Here is a 9,867-nt window from a genome sequence, read left to right as displayed (position 1 = left end):
ATAATTCTGGAAACAAATTCCTTCCTCTTGATCATTTCCCATGTTGGTGAACACCAATATGGAATAGCCATTAGCACTAGAATTAGATAAGTTTTTATTTCATAGATTTCCTGATGCCAAGAAGAAAAGTTACTTGTCTCATACAGGAACTGAAGGGAAAGTGCTTCAAAAAAGCCATTTATTGTTAATTTTTAAAATAAGTGCCTTGGTTTTCCTTTTTTTTTTTTTTAACCATCCAAACTGGCTTTAACTGTTGAAAAACACCACAATTTTTTTTGCAAAGTACTGAGTTTTCAAATTAAACTTTTATATCAATTTACAGTTGAACTCAGTATGTCTCAAAATTGTCATATATTGTCCCCAAACATGACATAAGCATGACATTTATTCCCAGAGCACTAGCTAACAAGGAGTTAAACAGATACAATGAATTATGTATATTAATTACACTAATTACCAGTATTACTAACACCTGTGGTAAATCTAGTGACTTTTCCCTCCCCAGTTCCCTTAATTTGTAAAAGAGCAAATATTTCTTTTCATCAGTAACATAAAACAGCTTAGCCATATCTTAACAAAATTACTTGAGAGTTTTCTTATCCTTTTGTGAGTCCACTTTGCAATACTTTCCCTAAAGTGTCTGAATAGCATACTGACTCTTCTATTGGAAGGTCCCTGTGAGAGTGGAGCAGCAAGTTAGGCTGAAAAATGGCCAAAGTATTTCGCATTTGCATTCTTTTTGTCAGCAGAAATCCTGAGTCCTGAAAAGTTATAATAAATCAAAATCTTTGTCTGGTCCTCTGCAAACAGAGTAAAGAGAACAATGCTTTTAATGACCTACTGGTAAGTTAGTTGAGGTCACAATATTAATTAACAAGACAGTTAACACCTGTGAGTGGCTAACACAATGACCAGGAATACAGAAAAGCCTGAAAATCTTTATTTCCAGAAATATTCACATAGCTGTAGAAATCTTATTTCTTTAGGCAGGCTCCTACTAAACTATTAATTATTCAAAATTTGGAAAGTTGTGAGAGGGAAAAAGCTTCCAAGTGCATGTGATGCTCATGCACTGCTATGAATTCAGAATGCACTAATCTGGAAAACACATCCAAAAACCCAAAGGGGTGTCTGCCTCTCTGTGAAAGTTCGCTGATATTATGACGGAACATAAGACCCAGAACGTGCTTAGATGCTGTATTGTTCAGCATCCAGTGTAAGTTTTAAGGGTGCCCCAATACAGGCATAAAAAGGGTTGACTTTACTCTTTCAAGTACCTATTATAAAGTACCTATACTGGGATCCCAAGCCAACTGCTGACACATTATACCCTGGAAACTGAGATGCTTAAATATTGAAACCATTTAGGTGATTTTATGAGTAATGATAAAACTGTTGCTGTGTTTTCCTTCTTTAGTTCTACATTTATTTTTACTATTATTGCATAAAGGATATTTAAAGTATATACATTGATGAAAAGTACCACTAATAAAGATCTTCCCCTGTGTCAATGTAAAATGTATTCTAAATTTTATTCTTTTTTGAGAAGGACTAGTTGCCTTCTAAAATACACTTCTCTAAAAATTCTCTAAGTGTTTTAAATGAGTATTTGCATGCTTCAGTTTATTCTGCACATCTGGGATCCCTTTAATCAGTCATTTTTTTGTGAGACCATGTGGAGAAATGATAGTCTTGTTCACACAATATTACATTAAAAAGAATGTGTATGGTTGCTTCATGAAAGGAATTAAAAGAGCCTAGGGATGCTGCAGTTGACTTCATAGTCTGGTTACTTGAGGTTTAACAATTCTTGCTATTCACAGCTGTCAGTGTTGCATGTAAGTGTTATATTCCCCATTGTTTCCCAACTCTTTGTACCTTTTGTAAGATTAATACTTTTTAAAGGATTTTGTAAGACATGCAGCTGGTAATCAACTATGATTAAAGAAGTTTTAAAAGGCACAGGATCCCTTTAATTCTTCATTTGCACAAAAATTTGTTTTTATATTTTCCCTAGGAAGTTTAAAATTGTAATATAAAAAAAGGAGAAAGTTTCATTTCCTAATTAAAAATTTCCATTCACTTCAGTAGTAAATCTGAGCCTGGAACAACAAGAAGTAGCTGTTGCTTGGGGAGTGAGGAAACTGCCCAGACAACTCCAACAACTGTAGCTTCAAAATATGGTCCAGCCTGGAAAAAGTGTTGCAGTTTCCTAACCCTGAACATCAGCATCACCACTCTATTTCCAAAGACCCAAGAGGAAAGGTGAAGATAGAGAGAGGGATGTGTATGAGGAGAGACTAGAGCTTGACAGAAACTTCAGCATTTTTTCTCTCAGTATCAGTTTTAGGGCAAAAGGGAATTAATAGAAATTTCAGCCAGCATTCACCAGCAGACTTCCTCCTCCAAACTGTTAAATCCCATCCTGGGATGGATGAAAGGATAGATGAATGAGTGGATGGATGAATAGATTTTTTTTTCCAGCAGAAATTTCTGATAAAAATATCAAAAATCTAGTTAAGCAAGTTGAGAAGTGACAACAACTAATTTCCTCTCTTGTCTGATATGAAATTCTGACAATGAGTTTGAATTGTAGGATAATAAGTTTTGAAACTATGGACTCCTTTTTAGTGTTCCATATTATGCTTGAGAAGAACAATAGTTTTGCTTTTTAAAAAATAGATTTTTACTCATGTAATGGGGAAGATCATTGCATTTTGACATCAGATTCATGTTTCAAATGCTATAACTGCCAATGTTTGTGGAGCCTAAACCATGTGCCTTTTCCCATTTGGGTATTAAGTCATTCACAAAACTCAGCAAAGAAGCCCTTTGTAGCAAAATAATAGCATGTTTTTATATTTTCTCCTAGAACTAGCAAGAAGTAGGAGGGAAAATTGTGTAACTGTTCCTTTAACCAATGTGCCAAAATTAAAATGCTTTCCATTTAACATGTGATATTTCCAGCTTTTTCCACTGTTGAATTACCTAGGAAAAAAAGATTTCCTATGAGTAATATCTCATTAAATCGAGATGTCCTCAGAAAGTTCTGCAGGCTTTTACAAATGAGGAAAAAAATTAAAAAAAAAAAAAAAAAAAAAAAAAAGTGAGAAAATTTCCAGAGCTGAAGAAAATCCCAGCAGATCAGCAAGAGATTTGAATTCTGAAAATCATCACACCAACAAGGACTTACAAATATTCTCACGTGGAGCACTCAGAGTACACTGCTGGAAATGAATCTTACATCACTCATGCAAGAGCTATATTAAATCAACAGCATTTGCAGTGAGGCTGGAACACTAGAATGCTTTCGTTCATTTGGTGTCCACTCTAACATCACCAATTCTCCAGTAATGTTGTAAGTACAATATTGTTTATGTAAAAATCTGTTTCTCTAACAAGTATTCTGTTGTAGATTCACAGAACAGTCTGAGTTGGAAGGGACCCACAAGAATGATCAAATCCAACTCTTAAATGAATGACTTATGCAGGGAGCAAACCCACAGCCTTGGTGTTATTAGCACCATGCTCTAAACAGCTGAGCTAATCTCAGGATGTAACTAGAGTAGCTCTTAGTATCATGAACAGCTATTGAAGAGCATATTTTGTGTTTTTTCATTTACTCCTGTAAACACAAAAATTAGAGCCAGCTGCCAGATTAGTTGAATTAAAAGGATGCATATCACTTTTATGTTACAAATGAAACCAGATTATTTTTTAAAGAAAGAAAGAAGCAGCAAGTTATTCCTTGAAGACTTTGTGGAAGATTTATTGCAAATACACAAACCACATACATTTAATGCAACCACAGCTAAGATGCAGTATATATTGTTTCATTTCTCATACAGATAGTTCTGGCAGATACTAATTATCCACCCCAAAACTACAAGTGTCTTTAATTATCTCTTTGTCTCTAAAGCTGACATCATTGCCAGTAATTAAACTCAAACTAAAACTTTTTAAATATATGTCATTATTATTAGTAGGTACAATACAATTTTCCTTACCTTGTGTTTAAAATACAATTCTACTATTCTTACAAATTATTCTGAGATTTTTCCTTTCTTTTCTTGATTTTTCTCTTAAGAAAAGCCCAGCTTGGTAATGTTTTGTGAGACTAGATGCACTTCTAACATTAAAACAATGACTTGCAAAGCTGAATTAAATCATTGAAGACAAAATTAAACAAAACAAGTGCAGCTGGATTCAGCTGCCTTGGCTTGGATGCTGTCACCTCTGCATGTAGCTGCCTCATCGAGAAAATATTTGCCAGTATAATGTGGTAACAGCAGCAGAGTACACACCAGCACTAGCTGTATTCTAGCAATGAGGTAATTTCTTCAAAGCACTGATCTTCAAGCTGTCAATGAGGCTATGCCTGCAGCGGTGCCTTCCTTCCCTGGCTTTGTGAAGGTTCTCTAGCCATCTGCACTCTGGAGTTTTCTCATGTTCCTCTTTCAACCACCTTAAATAATCGTACTCTCACCACACGACGTGTCTTTCTCCTGGTGCCTTCCAGCAGTGTGTTCTTTTGTCCCCAGCAGGTGTTTGTCCCTGCCCGGGCTGGCGGTGCCTGCCCCGGATGCCGGCGTGGAGGGGCTCCCTGGAGGCGCGTCCTGGCAAGTCTCGGAGAACCGTCTGTGCAAGGGAGGGTGAAACGCAGTCCCCAATGGCCTACGAGCCTGCCTGTGATTTTATGACCAGTTTGCAAGAAAGAGTTGGCTCACTTCCCAAACTGTTAGGATCGCACCATAATTCTGGTGAGCAACAGGAGCTTCGGATTTTTGATTCCTTTCTCTGATGACTTGGGACAAAAGTTTAGCCTTTAGTACAAAGAGTTTGCAGGACACTTACTTTCTGTCCACCTCCAGCAGTTAGAGTAAGATTGTATTTCCCACGGCTATCCCATGAAGTTTGTCCCTTGTATTCCCAACAGTATCATAGGAAAAAAAGATCCTGATTCCTGCAATGCATGTCCTCTGCAGGCTCAGTGCTCTGAGACATTCACCTGTCACTAACCAATACAAAGCTATTACTTCAGAGTCCAACCTATCTCTCATCTGCCCAGCCACACTTACAAATGAGATAGGAAGCATTTATCTTATCAATCCATAGGAAATAATAAAAAGTGTGAAGAGATGGCCATAGCTGTACTTTCTAATGGGGAGATGGGTTAAGGGCTCTTTTCTTAGTCCAGTTCCTTGAGATGATGCTAGCCAGTATATCTACAGATTTTTGCTTGACATGAGATGTGGAGCAAAATATGCAGAAAACAGACTTTCCATCTTTCAGAATGCTTTCTCTTGTGATGAAATGAGGGATAACAAATGTCCTTTGATTTTACGTCTTGGTGCTATCCACCTGCCAACTGTTTCTCTCTGGAAACATTACTATCCATGAACTGTATAGCTGTAAGTATTTCCAAATTTGAACAGTATCATCTCACTAGGTTATATCTAAGCTTGTCCCTGAAGTAGACAGAGTATTTTGAATATTTGATTTGTCATGGCTGGAGTAATAACATTTAAGTTTGTTGTCCTTCTCTTGATGCCTGCCAAAGATTTTCTCTTGCTTAGAACCAGGCTTTCTGTTTCTTCTCACATTGTTACTGGCCTGCTGCTTCCCATCTCTTTTGCTCTTTCACACCTCTGTGGGAAATTTCTATAGCTCTGGAAAACTTATTGATTTTCTGTTACTCTCTTAACAATTTCCTTGGCAAGGTGCTCTGAAACTCCTTATCTCCCTGGGCTCTGGCTTTTGATTATTTCTGGCATGGGATTGGAGGAATGACATTCTCTCCTCAGTTTTGCCTAGGAATTTTGAAAAGGAAAATACAAAAGAAACATGCTTAAACAAAGCTTTTTTCGGTGTTTGATGTTAGACATTTTTCCCCCTGTTGACTTTCATGTCCTTGACATTGAAAAAGGGAGATGAAAGAAAGAGATTTAACTTTCCTCTAGCCCTTTTCTATTTCCTCGAGCACATTTCTACATTAAAATTTCATTTTTCCTGTTACCTGCTGGTGTATACTTAATGGCACAATTATTGTTAAATACTTAGAGCAGCCAATGTCCCTGCCCTGAAGACAAGCTTTTCTGATATAGATATATATATGTGTGTCACCTGTGCACTCACCCTGTGTTACCAGAATGAACAAAGCTGTGGTAAAAATTAAGAGGACAGAAAGTGAGGAAAAAGCATCAGCTTCTGTAACGAGCCCCTTGGACCTTGGTCCTGCAAGGAAGCCCACTGCTGGCCGGTCCTCAGGAGCCCAGATAGTCTGAAATCCAACCCTACAAATGACGGGAGGACATTCGGAGCGCTTCTGTTCTCGTGGGTTTATTGCAGGTACAGCGAGGGAAGGGGGAGGCAGGAAAGGTGCAGGGAGACAACCTCACGAGAGGAGAGCTGACTCTGAGAGCCCCGTCCAGGGGAGGGGTCAGGGATTATAACCAAGGGAGGAAAGGCGGGGTCAGGGTACAAAAGAACCAATGGGATAGGATGGGGTGATCGGGGAAAACCAGTGGGAGAGGAGGAGAGGTGTGGCTTCAGCCAGAGAACCAATAACAGCACATAGAACGGGGAACTCTGTAGAACTGGGGATGGTACAGCTGGATGATAGACATTAACAGGGGAGGGTACAGCTAATGATAGGCATGGGGGAAGGCGGGAACCCTAGGGCAATGCTTTCCCTTACACTGCTGTAGTATCCCAGGGCATCCCTGTTGGATCTTCCCCTGGACCACCTTCCACATCTCCCCCCTTTTTATTAATTAAATAAACGTTCCCCAAAGTTTTATTGATGGCTCTCTGGAAGCATTTCAAAGCTGTTGTTACAATGAGGATAATTATGAGAACCCACAGCAGTCCTTTTATGATCGATGCAGCCCATCCTGAGATGCCCCATTTCACCAGCAGTTGGTTGGGAGGATCCGCAGCCGCACTTTCCACTTGGAGGGTCTTAACTTAGTCTTGGATCCGTTGGATGTTTGTCTGAATTGACACACTCCTTGATGACAAGTTGAACCAGCACATTCCGGTGAAGTCCTCACAGCCATGGACATGGGCAAGCAGTAGAAAGTCAATGGCTGCCCAGTTTTGAAGTGTTGCATGCCTAGTGGTTTCCTCATCCGCCAGCAGGTCGGAAAGTGCAGTGGACATGGCATTGGCCTGCTTACTCAGCCAACCCCCCAGGTGAGAAATCTCACCAAGGGCCTTGGCTGCTGCGTACCAAGGTAGGAAGATAGATGCAGCGACCCTCTTAGCTTTATTCCAATTATAAATTTGGGAATCACAATTTGGGTCAAATTCAGCATAGGACCTTTTTTGGCAGGCCAATTGGTTCTCTTTCCTCCAATTCATAATTTGGGTTTTGTTGGGGGTTAGTGTAGTAAGCTGGCCAAGGCTGCAGGGACCCCCTTTGATCTTGGATGGGATCCCTGCCCACACGCTGTCAAGGCAGATAAGAAAGACCCCCCAAGGGAGCACCCTGGGAATCGAGGAGGACTTGGATATAGTGTTGCTAATGTAGTTGCACCAATTTACTGCATTGTATCTCTTGTCATGCGGAGATACATCCTTCCTAGTGATTTCGTGGGAGCCAACCAGGTGGGATTTAGTTATCTCTGCCCAATCTTGCTGTGTGGGTTGGTAGAGGAACCTCACACAGAATATGGCTTGCGAGGAGCCCAGTAGGTCCAGTTCCTGAGGCTCCTGTGGTGCATGTGGTAAAATCCTTGTCCACTCGTCCCAAGTGTCCCCAGGGTTGGGTTTCTACCTGCATAAGGGTAGTGTTTGGGTGAGAGGGGTACCCCCACCAGGCAAATGGACAGCGGGTCATCGACACTTCCCATGGCCAGGCAAAAGTTGTCTTGTTGTAAGAACTTCACCAGCGTGACCCAGACATCCTCGCGTGGCTGTGGCACAATCCATCCTGTGGCTACTTGGATAGCAATAAAGATGGTAATGGTAGTCATCAGGGGAATCCCTCTGGGCACTGCTGGGGTTGTTATAGGTGATTCCATTCTGTTTTTTTAGGGGTGGAAATGACATACATTACAAAATGCACTAATATGCTTCAAGATGTCACCTTTTTCCTCCCTTATCTCCTCACCCTTTCTTCTCCTCCCCCTTCTTTACTCCCCCTTCTTTAATAAAATAGGGGCAACAAAGGAAAAGGTAAGTAGGGAAACTAAGTTTGGTATTATGGGGCTAAAGGTTAAGGGGTTTTAGGGAAGAAGTAAAAGGGAAAAGATGGAGGAATCCAGGGTGAGGGAACAAAGGGATTCGGGTCCTGGTAGGGTGGTGGGAAATATCTTCTCGTGATTAGAACCCTGGCAACGAGGTTAGGTGTATTCTTTTTCCTTCTCCGCCAGGCCACCGCATCGTCTGAAATATTCTGCGTAGTCGTGGTAGGTGGTGCAGCCGTAGGTACTTGTTCTTCTGATGGTGTATCCAGATATGGCTTTACCCATTTGCTGGGGATCCATCTTGGGCCAGTCTCTGTTGAAATACAACCATACCCTCTTCCCCAAGTTATTAAAGGGTATGGCCCTTTTATTTCCTTTGACTCGGGGTCCCTGAATAACACTGCTTTCCCTTACACTATTGCAGTATCCCAGGGCATCCCTGTTGGATCTTCCCCTGGACCGCCTCCCACAAGCTTCAGCTTTCTGTAGACAGTTCTGAGTGTCAGGCTGCCAAAAGTACACTCAGCACTTTAAGGAGAAAGGCAAATATTTTTTTGATTTACATCTGTGTTTAGGTTATGCTTTTCAAAATGGAATTGAGATTTAAGTAAGAGGAACGTAACAATTATGTAAAAGGCTTTTCCTTCATCCATCATTTACATGAATGTAATTTTTTATCTTAATTAAAGAAGTGTAGAAGTCTCATTAGCTAGTACTAAGGTAGTTGGATCATAGATGAATCACAGGTCTCAAAATAGACAAATCTGACCAAAAAAAAAAGGAAGTATTATTATTTTGATACCATATATGTATGCAGTAACCAGCATGAGATACATCTACACTTTGTTCCAAGTACATTTGTTTGCATAGGAGAAAGATCAAGGTAGAGAGCACAATTACACAATATAATATAATATGATCATAGCCTTTAACTTCAGGAGAGTGGACTTTGGCTTCTTCAGGGATCTGCTTGGAGAAATAACATGTGATACTGTCCTGGAGAGAAGAGCAGTCCAGGAGAGCTGGTTGATTTTTGAGGATCACCTCTCCCAGCCTCAAGGATGGATCATCCTTATGTGCAGGAAATCAAGCAAAGGCATTTTGCAGGACTCCTGCATGGATGAACAAGAACATCCTGACAAAATAAAAGTATATCATAGAGGAGGTGGAAGCAAGAACAGATTAAACAGGTGGAAAATAAAAACAGTCTGAGCATGCAAAGATGGGCAAGACAAACATTTCTAGAGTTAAATCTGGTGAGCTGTGTAAAGATCAGGGAGAAAAGCTTCTACCAATTTATTGGTATCAAAATGAAGATATGAGTAGGAGAAACACAGACCCACTTCTGAATGGAATAGGGGTCCTGGTGACAAAGGGCATGGGATCAAGTTGCCTAACACCTTATTTACCTTGGACTACATTGGTAAGCCCAGCCTTCAGGAATCCAGGGCCCTGAGGCATATAAGAAAGTCTGGAGCAAGGAAAACCTACCCATGGAGGAGGAACAGGTTAAGCAACATTTGGTCTATATGCAAGTATATGCATATATATATGAAAGTCCATGGGAGGTGATGGGATGCACTGATAGATTAAAGTGGGGGAAGACCAGAAGAAAGTACATGTCAGCCCTGGAAGAAAGTAAATGTCACTCCTCTCTTAAAGAACTGTGAGAAGATGT

The sequence above is a fragment of the Anomalospiza imberbis genome, chromosome 1, assembly GCF_031753505.1.
Source record: "Anomalospiza imberbis isolate Cuckoo-Finch-1a 21T00152 chromosome 1, ASM3175350v1, whole genome shotgun sequence".
NCBI classification, from domain to species: Eukaryota; Metazoa; Chordata; class Aves; order Passeriformes; family Viduidae; genus Anomalospiza; species Anomalospiza imberbis.
The sequence above is the reverse complement of the archived record's forward strand: the minus strand, read 5'-3'. Positions refer to the sequence as shown.